At 41.1% G+C, this 20,077-nt stretch overlaps 1 pseudogene; it reads left to right on the forward strand.

Annotated features, from left to right (window-relative positions):
* Positions 1-234: 234 nt before the first annotated feature.
* LOC104662182 lies at positions 235-573 on the forward strand (annotated as a pseudogene).
* Positions 574-20,077: the final 19,504 nt, after the last annotated feature.

Raw genomic sequence — 20,077 nt, forward strand, 5'->3', positions numbered from 1 at the left:
ACAATGACTGTCTAACCATGTCTAACTATGTCTATGGTTGCATCTTTTGAAATTTCTGTACATAATTTTATGTTAAAAAAAACATGCAAATGAATGAACAAAAATCCTTTTGTCATCTGCTGCCAAGGTGCTGAGTTCTTCCAAGGAAGCTAAAGCTGACTTGGAGTGAGGCCCTCACTTGATCTGACAATGAGCACCACTCCCAGCAGCATCAGCCCCATACTCGCCTGCATCATGGACTCTGTCTCTGAGCTCACCTGCATCTACCCAGGCCCCATTCTGCATGATGAGGTGACCATCATGGAAGATAAGATAAATACCACCATTAAAGTAGCTGGTGGAAATGTTGAATGTTTCTGGCCTGGCTTGTTTGCAGAGGCCCTGGACAATGTCAACATCAGGAGCCTCAGATGTGATGGAGAGGCTGGTGGACCTTTTCCAGCACCTCGTGCTGCACCAGTGGGAGGTCCTGCTTTCTCCACCACTGCAGCCCAAGCTGAAGAGAAGGAAGTGGAATCAAGGAAAGAAGAATCCAAGGAGTCTGATGATGTATGGGCTTCGGTCTTTTGTTGATGAAATCTCTTTTGTAACATGTTCAATAGAAAACCAAACTCTTGCCGGGCGCGGTGGCTCAAGCCTGTAATCCCAGCACTTTGGGAGGCCGAGACGGGCGGATCACAAGGTCAGGAGATCGAGACCATCCTGGCGAACACAGTGAAACCCCGTCTCTACTAAAAATACAAAAAACTAGCCGGGTGACGAGTCGGGCGCCTGTAGTCCCAGCTACTTGGGAGGCTGAGGCAGGAGAATGGCGGGAACCTGGGAGGCGGAGCTTGCAGTGAGCTGAGATCCGGCCACTGCACTCCAGCCTAGGCGACAGAGCAAGACTCCGCCTCAAAAAAAAAAAAAAAAAAAAAAAAGAAAACCAAACTCTTGGGGGCGGAGCAAGATGGCCGAATAGGAACAGCTCCAGTCTCCAACTCCCAGCGCGAGCAACACAGAAGACTGGTGATTTCTGCATTTTCAACTGAGGTACTGGGGTCATCTCACTAGGGAGTGCCGGACAATCGGTGCTGGTCAGCTGCTGCAGCCTGACCAGCGAGAGCTGAAGCAGGGCGAGGCATCGCCTCACCTGGAAGCGCAAGGGGGAAGGGGATCCGTTTTCCTAGCCAGGGGAACTGAGACACACAACACCTGGAAAATCGGGTAACTCCCACCCCAATACTGCACTTTAAGCAAACAGGCACACCAGGAGAATATATTCCACACCTGGCCGGGAGGGTCCCACGCCCACGGAGCCTCCCTCACTGCTAACACAGCAGTCTGCGGCGATCTATCCGCAAGGCAGCAGCGAGGCTGGGGGAGGGGCGCCCGCCATTGCTGAGGCTTAAGTAGGTAAACAAAGCCGCTGGGAAGCTCGAACTGGGTGGAGCTCACAGCAGCTCAAGGAAGCCTGCCTGTCTCTGTAGACTCCACCTCTGGGGACAGCGCACAGCTGAAGACCAACAGGGGAAGCAGTGGGGGCCGGTGCAGACGCGAACGACTCTGTCTGACAGCTTTGGGGAGAGCCATGGATCTCCCAACGCGGAGGTTGAGATCTGAGAACGGACAGAATGCCTGCTCAGGTGTGTCCCTGACCCCTGAGTAGCCTAGCTGGGAGACATCACCCACTAGGGGCAGTCTGACACCCCACACCTCACAGGGTGGAGTACACCCCTGAGAGGAAACTTCCAAAGGAAGAATCAGACAGGTACACTCGCTGTTCAGCAATATTCTATCTTTGGCAACCTCTGCTGCTGATACCCAGGCAAACAGGGTCTGGAGTGGACCTCAAGCAATCTCCAACAGACCAACAGACAGTCCTTCTGACTGTCAGAAGGAAAACTATCAAACAGGAAGGACACCTATACCAAAACCCCATCAGTAAGTCACCATCATCAAAGACCAGAGACAGATAAAACCACAAAGATGGGGAAGAAGCAGGGCAGAAAAGCTGGAAATTCAAAAAATAAGAGCGCATCTCCCCCTGCAAAGGAGCACAGCCCATCGCCAGCAACGGATCAAAGCTGGTCAGAGAATGACTTTGACGAGATGAGAGAAGAAGGCTTCAGTCCATCAAACTTCTCAGAGCTAAAGGAGGAATTACGTACCCAGTGCAAAGAAACTAAAAATCTTGAAAAAAGAGTGGAAGAATTGACAGCTAGATTAATTAATGCAGAGAAGGTCATAAACGAAATGACAGAGATGAAAACCATGACACGAGAAATACGTGACAAATGCACAAGTTTCAGTAACCGACTCGATCAACTGGAAGAAAGAGTATCAGCGATTGAAGATCAAATGAATGAAATGAAGCGAGAAGAGAAACCAAAAGAAAAAAGAAGAAAAAGAAATGAACAACGCCTGCAAGAAGTATGGGATTACGTAAAAAGACCAAATCTACGTCTGATTGGGGTGCCTGAAAGTGAGGGGGAAAATGGAACCAAGTTGGAAAACACTCTTCAGGATATCATCCAGGAGAACTTCCCCAACCTAGTAGGGCAGGCCAATATTCAAATTCAGGAAATACAGAGAACACCACAAAGATACTCCTCGAGAAGAGCAACTCCAAGACACATAATTGCCAGATTCACCAAAGTTGAAATGAAGGAAAAAATCTTAAGGGCAGCCAGAGAGAAAGGTCGGGTAACCCACAAAGGGAAGCCCATCAGACGAACAGCAGATCTCTCGGCAGAAACTCTACAAGCCAGAAGAGAGTGGGGGCCAATATTCAACGTTCTTAAAGAAAAGAATTTTCAACCCAGAATTTCATATCCAGCCAAACTAAGTTTCATAAGTGAAGGAGAAATAAAATCCTTTACAGATAAGCAAATGCTTAGAGATTTTGTCACCACCAGGCCTGCCTTACAAGAGACCCTGAAGGAAGCCCTAAACATGGAAAGGAACTACCGGTACCAGCCATTGCAAAAACATGCCAAAATGTAAAGACCATCGAGGCTAGGAAGAAACTGCAGCAACTAATGAGCAAAATAACCAGTTAATATCATAATGGCAGGATCAAGTTCACACATAACAATACTAACCTTAAATGTAAATGGACTAAATGCTCCAATTAAAAGACACAGACTGGCAAACTGGATAAAGAGTCAAGACCCATCAGTCTGTTGTATTCAGGAGACCCATCTCACATGCAGAGACATACATAGGCTCAAAATAAAGGGATGGAGGAAGATCTACCAAGCAAATGGAGAACAAAAAAAAGCAGGGGTTGCAATCCTAGTCTCTGATAAAACAGACTTTAAACCATCAAAGATCAAAAGAGACAAAGAAGGCCATTACATAATGGTAAACGGATCAATTCAACAGGAAGAGCTAACTCTCCTAAATATATATGCACCCAATACAGGAGCACCCAGATTCATAAAGCAAGTCCTTAGAGACTTACAAAGAGACTTAGACTCCCATACAATAATAATGGGAGACTTCAACACTCCACTGTCAACATTAGACAGATCAACGAGACAGAAAGTTAACAAGGATATCCAGGAATTGAACTCATCTCTGCACCAAGCGGACCTAATAGACATCTATAGAACTCTCCACCCCAAATCAACAGAATATACATTCTTCTCAGCACCACATTGCACTTATTCCAAAATTGACCACATAATTGGAAGTAAAGCACTCCTCAGCAAATGTAAAAGAACAGAAATTATAACAAACTGTCTCTCAGACCACAGTGCAATCAAACTAGAACTCAGGACTAAGAAACTCAATCAAAACTGCTCAACTACATGGAAACTGAACAACCTGCTCCTGAATGACTACTGGGTACATAACGAAATGAAAGAGGAAATAAAGATGTTCTTTGAAACCAATGAGAACAAAGATACAACATATCAGAATCTCTGGGACACATTTAAAGCAGTGTGTAGAGGGAAATTTATAGCACTAAATGCCCACAAGAGAAAGCAGGAAAGATCTAAAATTGACACTCTAACATCACAATTAAAAGAACTAGAGAGGCAAGAGCAAACACATTCAAAAGCTAGCAGAAGGCAAGAAATAACTAAGATCAGAGCAGAACTGAAGGAGATAGAGACACAAAAAACCCTCCAAAAAATCAATGAATCCAGGAGTTGGTTTTTTGAAAAGATCAACAAAATTGACAGACCGCTAGCAAGGCTACTAAAGAAGAAAAGAGAGAGGAATCAAATAGACGCAATAAAAAATGATAAAGGGGATATCACCACTGACCCCACAGAAATACAAACAACCATCAGAGAATACTATAAACGTCTCTACGCAAATCAACTAGAAAATCTAGAAGAAATGGATAATTTCCTGGACACTTACACTCTCCCAAGACTAAACCAGGAAGAACTTGAATCCCTGAATAGACCAATAGCAGGCTCTGAAATTGAGGCAACAATTAATAGCCTAACCACCAAAAAAAGTCCAGGACCAGATGGATTCACAGCTGAATTCTACCAGAGGTACAAGGAGGAGCTGGTACCATTCCTTCTGAAACTATTCCAATCAATAGAAAAAGAGGGAATCCTCCCTAACTCATTTTATGAGGCCAACATCATCCTCATACCAAAGCCTGGCAGAGACACAACAAAAAAAGAGAATTTTAGACCAATATCCCTGATGAACATCGATGCAAAAATTCTCAATAAAATACTGGCAAACCGGATTCAGCAGCACATCAAAAAGCTTATCCACCATGATCAAGTGGGCTTCATCCCTGGGATGCAAGGCTGGTTCAACATTCGCAAATCAATAAATGTAATCCAGCATATAAACAGAACCAAAGACAAGAACCACATGATTATCTCAATAGATGCAGAAAAGGCTTTTGACAAAATTCAACAGCCCTTCATGCTAAAAACGCTCAATAAATTCGGTGTTGATGGAACGTACCTCAAAATAATAAGAGCTATTTATGACAAACCCACAGCTAATATCATACTGAATGGGCAAAAACTGGAAAAATTCCCTTTGAAAACTGGCACAAGACAGGGATGCCCTCTCTCACCACTCCTATTCAACATAGTGTTGGAAGTTCTGGCTAGGGCAATCAGGCAAGAGAAAGAAATCAAGGGTATCCAGTTAGGAAAAGAAGAAGTCAAATTGTCCCTGTTTGCAGATGACATGATTGTATATTTAGAAAACCCAATCGTCTCAGCCCAAAATCTCCTTAAGCTGATAAGCAACTTCAGCAAAGTCTCAGGATACAAAATTCATGTGCAAAAATCACAAGCATTCTTATACACCAGTAACAGACAAGCAGAGAGCCAAATCAGGAATGAACTTCCATTCACAATTGCTTCAAAGAGAATAAAATACCTAGGAATCCAGCTTACAAGGGATGTAAAGGACCTCTTCAAGGAGAACTACAAACCACTGCTCAGTGAAATCAAAGAGGACACAAACAAATGGAAGAACATACCATGCTCATGGATAGGAAGAATCAATATTGTGAAAATGGCCATACTGCCCAAGGTTATTTATAGATTCAATGCCATCCCCATCAAGCTACCAATGAGTTTCTTCACAGAATTGGAAAAAACAGCTTTAAAGTTCATATGGAACCAAAAAAGAGCCCGCATTGCCAAGACAATCCTAAGGAAAAAGGACAAAGCTGGAGGCATCACGCTACCTGACTTCAAACTATACTACAAGGCTACAGTAACCAAAACAGCATGGTACTGGTACCAAAACAGAGCTATAGACCAATGGAACAGAACAGAGTCCTCAGAAATAATATCACACATCTACAGCCATCTGATCTTTGACAAACCTGAGAGAAACAAGAAATGGGGAAAGGATTCCCTATTTAATAAATGGTGCTGGGAAAATTGGCTAGCCATAAGTAGAAAGCTGAAACTGGATCCTTTCCTTACCCCTTATACGAAGATTAATTCAAGATGGATTAGAGACTTAAATGTTAGACCTAATACCATAAAAACCCTGGAAGAAAATATAGGTAGTACCATTCAGGACATAGGCATGGGCAAGGACTTCAGGTCTAAAACACCAAAAGCAACGGCAGCAAAAGCCAAAATTGACAAATGGGATCTCATTAAACTAAAGAGCTTTTGCACAGCAAAAGAAACTACCATCAGAGTGAACAGGCGACCTACAGAATGGGAGAAAATTTTTGCAACCTACTCATCTGACAAAGGGCTAATATCCAGAATCTACAAAGAACTCAAACAAATATACAAGAAAAAAACAAACAACCCCATCAAAAAGTGGGGAAAGGATATGAACAGACATTTCTCAAAAGAAGACATTCATACAGCCAACAGACACATGAAAAAATGCTCATCATCACTGGCCATCAGAGAAATGCAAATCAAAACCACAATGAGATACCATCTCACACCAGTTAGAATGGCAATCATTAAGAAGTCAGGAAACAACAGGTGTTGGAGAGGATGTGGAGAAATAGGAACACTTTTACACTGTTGGTGGGATTGTAAACTAGTTCAACCATTATGGAAAACAGTATGGCAATTCCTCAAGGATCTAGAACTAGATGTACCATATGACCCAGCCATCCCACTACTGGGTATATACCCAAAGGATTATAAATTATTCTACTACAAAGACACATGCACACGTATGTTTATTGCGGCACTATTCACAATAGCAAAGACTTGGAATCAACCCAAATGTCCATCTGTGACAGACTGGATTAAGAAAATGTGGCACATATACACCATGGAATACTATGCAGCCATAAAAAAGGATGAGTTTGCGTCCTTTGTAGGGACATGGATGCAGCTGGAAACCATCATTCTTAGCAAACTATCACAAGAAGAGAAAACCAAACACTGCATGTTCTCACTCATAGGTGGGAACTGAACAATGAGATCACTTGGACTCGGGAAGGGGAACATCACACACTGGGGCCTATCATGGGGAGGGGGGAGGAGGGAGGGATTGCATTGGGGAGTTATACATGATATAAATGATGAATTGATGGGTGCTGACGAGTTGATGGGTGCAGCACACCAACATGGCATAAGTATACATATGTAACAAACCTGCACATTATGCACATGTACCCTAGAACTTAAAGTATAAAAAAAAAAAAAAAAAGAGTGATTCCATAACCTCAAGAGGTAAGTGATCAGTGACTTCGCCCATTTCCCTGGGATAATGTTATTACATTGCATAATAAGTCTGTAGTTCCCATCCGAGTTGATAAAATCTTATGATATTGTAATGTAATTCTCCTCACTCTAAAGAACGTAGAAGTTGATGGGTTCTTGAGATATGTTAATACCTTTCCTGTTGATTCATATTCTTAGGGCCATACATATCTTAAGGATACTTACATTTATATACAATTGAATTCCAGATATTTCATTTCTCTTTGTCTGACTTGAGATTGCAGTTTATTGGCCATTCTGATATTCCCCTGGCATCAGTAAATGCCCTTCAACTGATGTTGATGTTACTAGTTTCTATATTCTGTATTGATACAATAATCAATAATGCCTCATGAATGAGAAATAAAACTCCATAGAAATGCAAAAAAAAAAAAAAAAAAAAAAAGAAAACCAAACTCTTTTTTTTTTTAAGTTTCTTTTTTTTTTTTTTATTTTTTATTTTTTATTTTTTATTTTTTATTTTTTATTATACTTTAAGTTCTAGGGTACATGTGCATAACGTGCAGGTTTGTTACATATGTATACTTATGCCATGTTGGTGTGCTGCACCCATCAACTCGTCAGCACCCATCAATTCATCATTTATATCATGTATAACTCCCCAGTGCAATCCCTCCCTCCTCCCCCCTCCCCATGATAGGCCCCAGTGTGTGATGTTCCCCTTCCCGAGTCCAAGTGATCTCATTGTTCAGTTCCCACCTATGAGTGAGAACATGCGGTGTTTGAAGAAAACCAAACTCTTAAAAAAAAAAAACAAAAAACTCTAATGTTATTTCTTGACAGATATAGGCCTAGGAGATTATGAAGATGGGATTTTAACTGATATGTGTTATAATCCAACTATACCTGTGTTTTTTATCCATCCTTGTGAAATCCAGAAAAGTAATATGAATATGGCTTGGACCTTGTTGAAGAGAGTGGCACATGGAGAGCATCATTGTAAAATACTCCTGGCCTTTCCATACCCACTTACTCCCTCCTTTTCCAAGAGGAAAGACTGATTTACCTAATTTAAGGGTTGGAAAAAGAAACCAGGAAGTTGGTTTCTTCTTCCCATTCTTCTCTGTCTTGGGAGCTACCGCCAGGCTGTGTTTCCCTTCCCATGTAGTAAGCTTGGAGTACCAGCCCTGCCCTTCTGAAAGAGGCTTGTCCTGGTGCACCCTTGCCTGTGCCTGGGAGGGTGAGTCTGCAATTCAGAGGTTTAGCGTTAGGAAGCCCACTGATACTGTACACACCTGGACCATGTCCTTTACTTTGACTCTTAGCAGGAATATAGGCAATACTTTAGTCTCACTCGGCAACCTTTTAAGAACTTGACAGGAGAAGAGGACAGTTTTTAAACGTAGCACTGGCAGACTCAAACAGATTTATACAAATTATTCCATTTGTACTTTCAGAGTAAAATTCTAGGCTAGGGCGGTGGTTCACCATGTAACTCTAGCACTTTGGGAGGCCGAGTGGGGTGTATCGCTTGAGGCCAGGAGTTTAAGACCAGCCTGGCCAACATGGTGAAACCCCGTCTCTACTGAAAATACAAAAAGTTAGCTGGCCATGGTGGCACGCACCTGTAGTCTCAGCTACTCGGGAGGCTGAGGCAGGAGAATCACTTGAACTCGGGAGGCAGAGGTTGCAGTGAGCTAAGATTGCGCCATTGCACTCCAGCCTAGGTGACAGAGGGAGACTCCATCTCAAAATCAAAAAACAAAACAAAAAAGTAAAATTCTAAAAATGTAATGTATATCTAGTTTGCTACCTTTTTCTTCTTGTCTCAATCTGAATACCTCTTTCCAGGATAGAGGAAACACATAGTAATTTAAACAGGAAAGGTTTAATATAAAGAATCATGCATTAAATGATGAGATTGGTGTACCTGGATTGACTAGTCAAGAGAGAATTCTAAAGAATACAGGAATAGAAGATATAAGGAGCAGCCACTATCCCTAGGTCTGTTAGGTGAGATGGAGCATCCAAGGAAAAGCCCCTGCACTGGGCTGAGAGCCACACTTTGTTGGAGAGAACTTGGCTGTGGCTCACGGAAAGGCACAGAAGTCACTATGGTGGCATGTCCTCTGGAATTTGTGGAAATTTATCCTCCAGGGTGCTGGGGAAAACTGTTGGAGCTCACCAGAGGCATTGGGCTACAAAGGCTACAAAGCTGCTCAAGACCAGGGCGGTGTTGGGACGGGGAGTTCTGCTGGCCTCTGGGGGCTACATCCCACACCCCATACACTAAACTCTTGCAGGAGCCTGCTGAGAGGAGCACAGGGAATCAGAAAGCAAAACCCCTTTTTGCCTCTTATAATGTCTTTCTAGAACTCTTCCACTGACAAAGCTTAGCATCGTGCCAGCTGGCAAAGGAAAAACCTTTTAAGGTTTCAGAACTGTTTTCACAGGGCAGGGAAATTCAGAGAGTGAATTTGGAGCTGAGAGGAAACAAACCCATAACCAATACCCCTAGATATTGATTTGGCTTTTTCTTATGGTGCTATTAAGTTAATTGTATCTTCTCACACTAATATCCACTTTTGAAAATTTAGAATAATCCAGCACTAAAGTAGTGAATGTCTGTGCTTACCCAACGGCCTCTTTTGGGAATCTGGAGTTGAATTTTTGTATTTTCTGCTGTTCCCATAAGGAATATTGAGAATTTTTTTCTTCCAATAGCTGGTTACGTGCTCAGACGATGCTGATAGGTTCTGCTAGATTTTTCAATCCCTCTTTTATTTCCTTCCCAAGAAAATCTTGCTCCTGTTGTTTCCTCTCTTTGGCTTCCTATTCTTATGATTTTTTACAAAGTCCACGTACTATCATTTCAGTCAGTTTTCGCAAGAGCAAATGTCAATGTATATTCAATTCATATTTTTACTTGGAATTCTCTGTCCTGGTTTTAGGTGGCTCATCTGCTAAAGGAGGTAGCCCACCTGCTCTCATCCTCAGAAACTGTTATCAGTCCATGCTGCCCCCAACTTCATAGAGCACATGTCACATTCTTAAGAGTCCCATGGAAGCCCCATCTCATTTGAGGGGAAAAAAAATCAAAGCATACCTCTCTCCAAAGAAACCTTCCTCACTAACTTGTCTCTTGAGCACTCCTCTTTCAACTCATTCAGGGTTCAACCAGAGAAACTGAACCAACACGAGATACATAGTCAAAGATTTACTCCAAGCAATTGGCTTATGCAATTGTGGGGACTGGCTAGTCAGATCTGGAAAGCAAGCCATCAGGAATGGCAGGCTGGAACTTCAAGCAACAGCTGCAGCTGCACTCCACATGTGGGATTGCTTTTTCTTCAGGGAAGTCTCAGCTTTGCTTTTCAAGCTTTTCAACTGATTGAATCCAGCCCATCCAGATTATCTAGATGATGACCCTAATGTCAACTGCTATGAACTTTATGTCTACCAAATTCCTTCTCAGCAACACCTAGATTAGTGTTTGATTGAATAACTGAGAACTGTAGAGTAGCCTAGCCAAGTAGACGCATAAAACTAACCATCATACCCTTATTATGAGTTGGGTGTTTTTAGAATTGTGAATCCAAACCAATGCTTGAGCATTTCCTTTGAAAATTTGCATCTCCAGCATTTCTTACAACAAATAATATTTTTCCAAAAAATGATCCAGAAGTTGGAAGAAGCTCTTCACAAATATGATAGTGTTTAATGACTGGACATTGAATTGTGGGCTTTTTTCAGTTCAAGGATAATTTCTACAGCAGAATAAAAACTGCTATCAAAGAGCTATTGCCAACTACCAATGGTGATACAAGGATGGTTTTGTGTTCAACTGAAACCCAGCTGAATTTATAATTATGTAGGAAATAAACAGTTAATGTGGTTATATAATAGAAACAGTACCACACATTGTAACTAAATTATACTATGTATGCCTACACTACCATTGTAACTTTTGGAATAATGATTATACTGTTTGCCTTATTGCTTTTTGAAGTATGGGTATTTTAGTGCATACATTGTAGACCTCAAAACCCATGAAGGGTCTCAAAGAAGCTGGCTGGATAAAAGCCTGCTGTGGGGGCCTTTTTACTCTCATAGATTGGGATTACCTAAATTCAACCTATTCTCTGTTTACAAACTCCAACTAGAGCAGCTATGCGACCTTGTGCCTTCAGACTCTTGGTTTTTCATTTCTCCCCGTCCCTCCCCCACCTTTTAAAGTAAGCCACAGCTTTTCTGATTGAAAGAGTGAAAGGCCAGTGCATATAATGACAAACCTCACATTGATGATGTTAACCTCACATTGATGATAACCTCACATTGACAGTAGGGGGTGAGGGGGTGGCGTGGGGTTGGAGGATCAGCTGTTACCAATTTGCACAGCAAGTATTATCTCCTGATAAGATGCTGGTGAATGCAGGGGAGTGAGACTCATTGCTCATCTTTGGATATGAAATCTATTGGGGAAGAAACCTTGCCACTATTCCCTTAGATGCCATAGTAGCATAGCCTCTTCACCCAGGCGTCCCAAAAGCTTGGCGTGAAGATTTCAGCAAACATATCTTAGAATATGAGGAGGAGTCTAAATCAGTCATGGGATAAAAGTATCGAATCATTGACAACACACACTCGACTTTAGTTCTTAGGAGGGTTTTGTTTTTGTTTTTAGCTTGAAGATTTTCTTTTAATATTCAGTTTTTTAAAAAAACAATGGATCTACACTGTTAACTGATGGAGACTCCACTGTGATTCACTCGTTTACTTAAAAATATTTCAGGGATGTCTGTAAATTTTGGTGTTATATGTCATGAAAAGTGGTGTTGATTGATCTAAGGAGGGACCAGAAATAATTTTTGCTCTTCCAAATACTGAAGGAAAAAAGATAATTGATTTATACCGTGTTTAAAAAAAAAGTATAGATAAGCCCCCCAGTACCTTTAACCTTAAAATTTATTTTAAATATATTCTTTTATTATTATAAGGGAAATACAGATGGCTGATAAATACCAAAAAGATGTAAATGCAGCTTAATTTTAAAAGCACAAAGAGATTCTGGCTTGCAGTGCCACAATCTCAATGTTTTTATAGTTGCTGAACTAACTAATGTGATTATTGAATTTACAGATTTCAAAACTGTCACTGTTAAAGTATCTACTGTTTTTATGAAGTCAAATTTATGCTGCCTCAGAAACCCCTGGGTACTGAAATGGTAACATGGAAGCAAAAAGGTCACTTTGAAATATTGGTGAGTCACGAAGATTAAAGAAAAGGATCAGTTTGCAGATACTCATAAAAAGAAAGGGTTATTGAAATAATTATTGAGCAGCACATTTACTCTCTGAAAAGTAATTTCATATGTGTTGAATTTTTAAGGTTGGATTATTATAATTTTGATATTTGGTCAAAATTTTGTACCTTAGGTTATTTAGAGCCAGATTTAACATCATGAACATTATGTGGCTTTGTCTTTACTACAAATATGTGGAACTGCAACCAGATATATTGTTCTCTAAAACTTGTTGATTGCAAAGTACAGTTCTATAAACAAAACCCATATCTATATATAAATGTTAATTTTGCAGAAGTTTGGAAATTATAACCATAGCATTTAAGTTTGAGTCTGTATTGGACAAATAAACATCATGTTTTTCAAATGATTTAAAGATTACTTTTATTTACCTCCTAAAAAAAAAAACATCTGCATCTCATTCTGACACTCACTTTGGAACTTTATACTTATCATACTAAGTTAATTTCCATATGTACTATCTTGATGATCAGGATAAGAGAGTATTCCAACCTAATGGGCCTCCTGTTTGTAGAGTTTCCTGAAGTTCCTAGCTCACCCTCCTCTTGCTCCATAACTCACTGCTCAGGACATCTCCTGGCCTTCTTTGTTCTTAAACTGGCTGCAAGTTCTGCAGTTATGGCCTAACCCCTATGCATGTCTCATACCTCTTGGCTCATATTGAAGTATTCTTTTGGCTATGCTTATGTTGTACTGCTTCAGCCCCACATTCTCAAAGACCACTTTGGATTTCCCAGTGTGTTCCCACCTCATTCAAGGAACATGCCTTCATCCAATCTAGCTTATGTGCTGCCTCTACACTGTGGGTAAAGGGTGGCTCTACCTTCTTACCATTCTGAACTGGAGAACACCAAGCCAGGTAAAGGTCCCATATCTTCTCTGCTAGTGGCACAAACAGGCATTCCCCATTTCTTAGGGAATTAAATACCAAAGCTACAGCCATCCAAAGTCCTTTGTTCATAGTGTCCTGGCCTATTCTTGCAGAATTTTCTTACCGAACCAAATTATTTGCTCTTCCTCAACTTCAATCTATATATTCCCACATTTCTGACTTGACTTTTGCTCTTCTTCTGTCTAGAATGCCTTGCCACCCCATCTCTACCCACCAAAGTCTCACCCATCCTTCAAAACCCACTGCAAATGATATCCCGCCCATGAATCCTTTCTTGATATCTTTGCCTGGATGTCATGTCACCTTTCTCACCACCTCTTATGGCACATATGCTACTCTTGCTCACATTATAGTTATTCCACATATTGGTGTTACTTCCCTCCCATCCCTACATTGGAAGCTCCTTGGAGACAGGTGCTATTCTTGCCCATGTTTCTATTGTCTTCAGCATCTAGCACAACGCCTTGCCCAAAGTAGATGCTTAAATATTTTCTTAAATAAATATACTTGATCTGGGTAATTATTTCCCTAAAAATTATGTGTGATAAACTGCACATATGATCTCTAAAGCAGGAACCATGGATTTGAGCCTACCCTTTTCAACCTTACCTTTTCTGGTTCTTACCCTCTTCATCTTTAAAATGAGAGATTTTCCAAGTACTTGCCACATTCTTAAGTTCTATGATTTTTTAATATCTAAAATAAGAATGCCCCTTGTTTTCACAGTTCCAGAGTAATTTTACTCTGAGGAAAACCAGCCCCTCATAATTCAACGTTATTTCACATAGGTTCTTTTCTATTTCCCTAAGTGTCAGCCGGTCTGAGAAATAAAGGGAAAGAGTACAAAAGAGAGAAATTTTAAAGCTGGGTATCCAGGGGAGACATCACATGTTGGCAAGTTCGTGATGCCCCCCAAGCCGCAAAACCAGCAAGTTTTTATCAGTGATTTTCAAAGGGGAGGGAGTGTATGAATAGGGTGTGGGTCACAGAGATCACATGTTTCACAAGGTAATAAAATATTACAAGGCAAATGGAGGCAGGGCGAGATCACAGGAGTGCGGTGAAATTAAAATTGCTAATGAAGTTTTGGGCATGCGTTGTCATTGATAATATCTTATCAGGAGACAGGGTTTGAGAGCAGACAACTGTCTGACCAAAATTTATTAGGCAGGAATTTCCTTGTCCTAATAAGCCTGGTACGGGAGACCGGAGTTTATTTCATTCCTTATCTACGTAAAAGACAGACATTCCCAGAGCGGCCGTTTCAGAGACCTCCCCCTAGGAACACATTCTCTTTCTCAGAGCTGTTCCTTGCTGAGAAAAATAATTCAGCGGTATTTCTCCTATTTACTTTTGAAAGAAGAGAAATATGGCTCTGTTCCGCACAGCTGTCAGGCAGCCAGACCTAATGGTTATCTCCCTTGTTCCCTGAACATCGCTGTTATCCTGTTCTTTTTTCAAGATGCCCAGATTTCATAATGTTTAAACAATTTGTGCAGTTAATGCAATCATCACAGAGTCCTAAGGTGACATACATCCTCAGTTTACGAAGATGAGGGGATTAAGAGATTAAAGTAAAGGCAGGTGTAGGAAATCACAAGAGTATTGATTGGGAAAGTGATAAATGTCCATGAACTCTTCACAATTTATGTTCAGAGATTGCAGTAAAGACAGGCATAAGAAATTATGGAAGTATTAATTTGGGGAACTAATAAATGTCCATCAAATCTTCACAATTTAGGTTCTTCTGCCATGGCTTCAGCCAGTCCCTCCATTCGGGTTCCCTGACTTCCCACAACAGAGCAGAGACATAGACATGGTATTTTATCCAACTGTTTGAATTGCTGAGGTGATAGTAAGTAGGTGGGACTGGTAGGACTGCCCTACCCTGTCCTGCCCTGTTTTGCTTTGCCTGGGGCAGCTTGCCTACAAGAATGATTACAGGTGACATGTGAACAAACGAAGGGAAAGGAAAGAATTAAAGGGACTGAGCATGGTGGCTCATGCTTGTAATCCCAGGACTTTGAGAGGCCTAGGCAAGTTGATTGCCTAAGCTCATCAGTCGGAGACCAGCCTGGGCAACATGGTGAAACCCTGTCTCTACTATTATACAAAAATTTAAAAAGATATAAAAATTGAAAATAAAAATACAAAAATTAGCCAGGCATGCTGGCATGTTTTATGGTCCTCACTACTCGGGGGGCTGAAGTGGAAGGATCACCTGAGCCCAGGAGCTGGAGGTTGCAGTGAGCTATGATCATGCCACTGCACTCCAGCCTGGCTGACAGAGCCAGATCCTGTCTCAAAAACAAACAAACAAACAAACAAACAAAAACAACCAGAGAGGGAGAGAGAGAGAGAATTGAAGGTACTGTCTTGAAAAGAACAGGTGAACTGGAATTTCCAGGTCTCGAAGAAAGAGATGGAGAATGTATCAATGAATGAAATCAAAACAAAAAAAGACTTCTTGGGGATGTGAGAATTGGATTAAATAAAGTATTTCTTCTGATTTTTTAAAATACACTTTTAATTTTAGAGTAGTTCTAGGTTTACAGGAAAATTATAAATGTTATATGGGGTTCCCATATATTCCACACCCCATTTCTCCAGTTGTTAATGTCTTACATACAGTGCATTTGTCATGACTAATGAACCAATACTGACACATTTAGAATTAACTAAATTCTATGCTTTTATTCAGATTTCCTATGTTTTTACCCAGTGTTTTCTTTCTGTTCAGGATCCCCTCCAGGATACCACATAACACCACATTATTATATCACCTTAGGCTGTGGCGATTTCTCAGGCTTTCCTTGTATTTGATGATCTTGGCAGTTTTGAGAAATACTAGTCAACTATTTTGTAGAATGTTCCTTAATTGGGGTTTGTCTAATGTTTTTCTCATGGCAAGACTGGGGTTATAGGTTTTCTGGAGGCAGACCACTGAGTTTAAAGTGCCATTCTCATTAAATCATACCAAGGGTACATACTATCAACATGACTTATTGCGGTTGATGTTAACCTTGATCATCTGACTGAGGCAATGTTTACCAGGTTTTTCCACTATAAAGTTACTCTTTTCCCACTTTCTATACTGTGCTCCTTAAAAGGGAATCACTGTGCTCAGCCCACACTTTAAGGGCGGTACACCTCTGACTTACTTATTTATAGACAGGGGTCTTGCTCTGTCACCCAGGCTGCAGTACAGCAGTATGATCAAGGCTCACTGCAGCCTTGAACTCCTAGGCTCAAGTGATCCTCCTGCCTCAGCCCTAACCTCCCTGCCCCCACCCCACATAGCTGGGACTACAGGTACGTGCCACCAAACCCAGCTTTTTTTTTTGAGACAGAGTCTTTGTTGCCAAGGCTGGAGTGCAGTGGCACGATCTCGGCTGACTGCAAATTCTGCCTCCTGGGTTCAAGTGATTTTCCTGCCTCAGCCTCCCAAGTAGTTGGGATTATAGGCATCTGCCACTACGCCTGGCTCATTTTTTGTATTTTTAGTAGAGATGGGATTTCACCATGTTAGTCAGGATGGTCTTGAACTCCCGACCTCAGGTGATTCACCCACCTTGGCCCCTGCCAAGTGCTGAGATTACAGGCATGGGTCACTGTGCCTGGCCTATTTTTTCTTTTTAGAGATGGATCGTACTATGTTGCCCAGGCTGGGATTACAGGTGTGAGCCACCATGCCAAACTGACTTTAATTTGTAATATCCCCCAGATTTATCTTGTTTTTCTCACAACCTCATTATCACTCTGGCCCTATCACTTCTCCTCCTCTCTTCCATTCCCCGATGTAGCAGGATTTCCCCTGTGACAGATGAATTCCTATGAAAAAAGCATACATTTCTCTCTACCTCCCTTCTATGGAAATATGGCATTAGTCAGCTACTATTATAAAACAGTCAGCTACTATTATAAAACACCCCAAAGCTCAGGTGAAGCAGAAGGGGAAAGCAACAAAAGCAAAAACATGATCAAGCTCCCAAATTCTTCTTATTTCCAAAAGCTGTGGCTATACTTTATTTTTTACTCTTGTGTTCTTTCTCTTACTCTCACCTACCCAGTTCTCTGATGTTCCTGAAAGAAAGGAAAAAAAAAGGGGGTGGGGGTGGGGAGTGTAGGCTACAACATTTTCTCACACTTCTCCAAAATCCAGTCTAAATCAATGAAACAGAAGCTAATTTCATGCAGTGAAAAAAATAACTGATGTGACTGCAAGACACAGGCACGTCATTTTGATGCTCAGTTAAGGTATCTTGTAATTCCACCAAACTAACTCAAAAATTTCCTTTCTTCAGTGTGACACTCCCACCTCTACCTAGGGCCCAACGGTATTGCCCCAACTGTGCTCAGGGACAGGCCTTGTTTCTGCTGCCCTGTCACTACCTCAGCTATTAATGACCCACATGAACTTGCTGCTTTTAGAGGCACAGATGTCTTCTGTTCTATTAGTGACAGCCCCTAATGTCACCACTCAGGCCTTGTGAAGATACAGCTCCTCTTAGCAATTCGTTCTGAAGCATAATACAGGCCCTTCCCCAACTTCCACAGCATGGCTGAGGCAAAGCTGTAATATTTAATAGGTGCTCAAGTGTGTCAAATGACAAATTACAAAAAATTTAGTTGAAATATCTTAATTGGCTTTTGTTTGGAGTTCTAGAATCAGGCAACACTTCATTGTATAAAGTAGAATGAGTGTTGCCATGAGCTGAACAGAGGAAATTGGCTTTATAGACAGAAAAGGTCATAAAAAAGCAAAAACAGAGAACAAAAAGCAGATTGGTCATTTCAAACTTACTTTCCATATTAAGGTTAAAGCAGAGGGGGCTTACTTATGTCAGCCAAAACTGGCCTGTTTGAAGATTTGGCTATCTTTCTCTCTTTTCATTTGTTGGAAGGTCAGATAAACAACTTAGTTTCTATTTGGTAGTGTGGAACTTCAGCAAAAGTAACTTCATTTTGGTTTGATCTGTTGGACCTTGTGCAGGAGATCAGTCCAAACCATTGGTCTTCAATAAATTTTATGCAGCAACTGCTGGGAATTAGGTCTTCACCAAAACAGAGGTAATAGTTACTGAGCAACCCTTATATCAAGCACTGTGCTTTATATTAAATCCTCACAACCCTTTAAGCAAGTTTTTAAACATATCTATTTATAGATAAACAGACCAATGTTAATTACAAGGATTTTAATCAAGGGCTGTCTGACCAAAATAGTCCCATACTTTTTCTACTAAAATCATTTTTGCAAAGATTATGACAGCAAGAGAGGTCTAGTATGCCTGACTCTGTCTTGCTTCTAGCTTCACAGGCTGACTGTCCTCACTCACTCCTGGGCAAAAGCCAAGCTAACTATGAGAATAATTTAATTTATAGTTTAGTTATAAAGTCAGAATAATAATAATCCCTTCCTAAAACTGATCCCCTCATTGTTCAGGGACTGAAACCATGTTTGTAAGACTAATGAAAGGCCACAAGATTAGGATTATGAAAGGGGCCTGAATTCTGCTAAAATGTAGGTATAGCTAAATGATAAGTTGCTGAGACCAGCTCGGTCATGAAGACCCTAACCCAGTGGTGCTAGAGGAATTAAAACAAAGACACAGAAATATAGTACGGAGTGGGAATTAGGTGACTCATAGCCTTCAGAGCTCAGATCCCCAAACAGAGATTTACCCATATATTTATTAACAGCTAGCCAGTGATGAGCATTGTTTCTATAGATTATAGATCAACTAAAAATATTCCTTATGGGAAACAAAGGGATGGGCTGAAACAAAGGGATGGGCTCTGGCTAGTTATCTGCAGCAGGAACATGTCCTTAAGGCACAGATCGCTCATGCTATCGTTTGTGGCTTAGGAACACCTTTAAGTGGTTTTCACCCTGGGTTGGCCAGGTGTTCCTTGCCCTCATTCTAGTAAACCCACAGCCTTCAGCGTGGGTGTCATGGCCATCAGGAACATGTCACAGTGCTGCAGAGATTTTGTTTATGGCCAGTTTTGGGGCCAGTTTATGGCCAGATTTGGGAGCTTGTTCCCAACAATAAGCAGCCATTGTTCACCTAGATTGTTTTTCTATAATACCTTACTGCTCAGGAGTCATGTGGCCAGAGATCACAAGATTTGTAACTTCCTCAATTGCTCCTATACATAACATCACTATTGTAAGACCTAAGACTGGTCTTTTGAGATTTATTTCTGACTTTTGCATTTTGGCAACTGAATGACACCCCCCCAGTTCTGTGACTTATGACTCAAAATCAGTCCCATGGCCCCTACCTAGAGGCAGATTCAATGCATGAGGACCATTTTCCACATCCCTATGATTTCATCCCCAACTAATCAGCAGCACCCATTCCCTAGTCCCCTGCCCACCAAATTATCCATAAAAACTCAGGATTCAGGGTTCTCGGGGAGGCTGATTTGAGTAATAAAGAACTCCTGTCCTCCCACCTGGCTGGCCTTGTGTAAACTAAACTCTTTACTGCATAATGCTGTCTCAGTGAATTGGTTTATCCATGCAGCAGACAAGAAGACCCTTGTGGGCAATTACACTACCAGGTAATGCTGCACAAATGAAACTCAAATGTCAACATCGGCTTTATGAAATAATATTCTCCCTTGGTCCCAGACCCATGTAGAAAAATGAAATAATAGTAATATTCATTTTTATTATGTGATTTTTTGGGAATTTTTTAAAATTTTAGGTTCAAGCACAGGTTTGTTATA

This window comes from Rhinopithecus roxellana, chromosome 3, assembly GCF_007565055.1.
Source record: "Rhinopithecus roxellana isolate Shanxi Qingling chromosome 3, ASM756505v1, whole genome shotgun sequence".
In the NCBI taxonomy this organism is placed as follows: Eukaryota; Metazoa; Chordata; class Mammalia; order Primates; family Cercopithecidae; genus Rhinopithecus; species Rhinopithecus roxellana.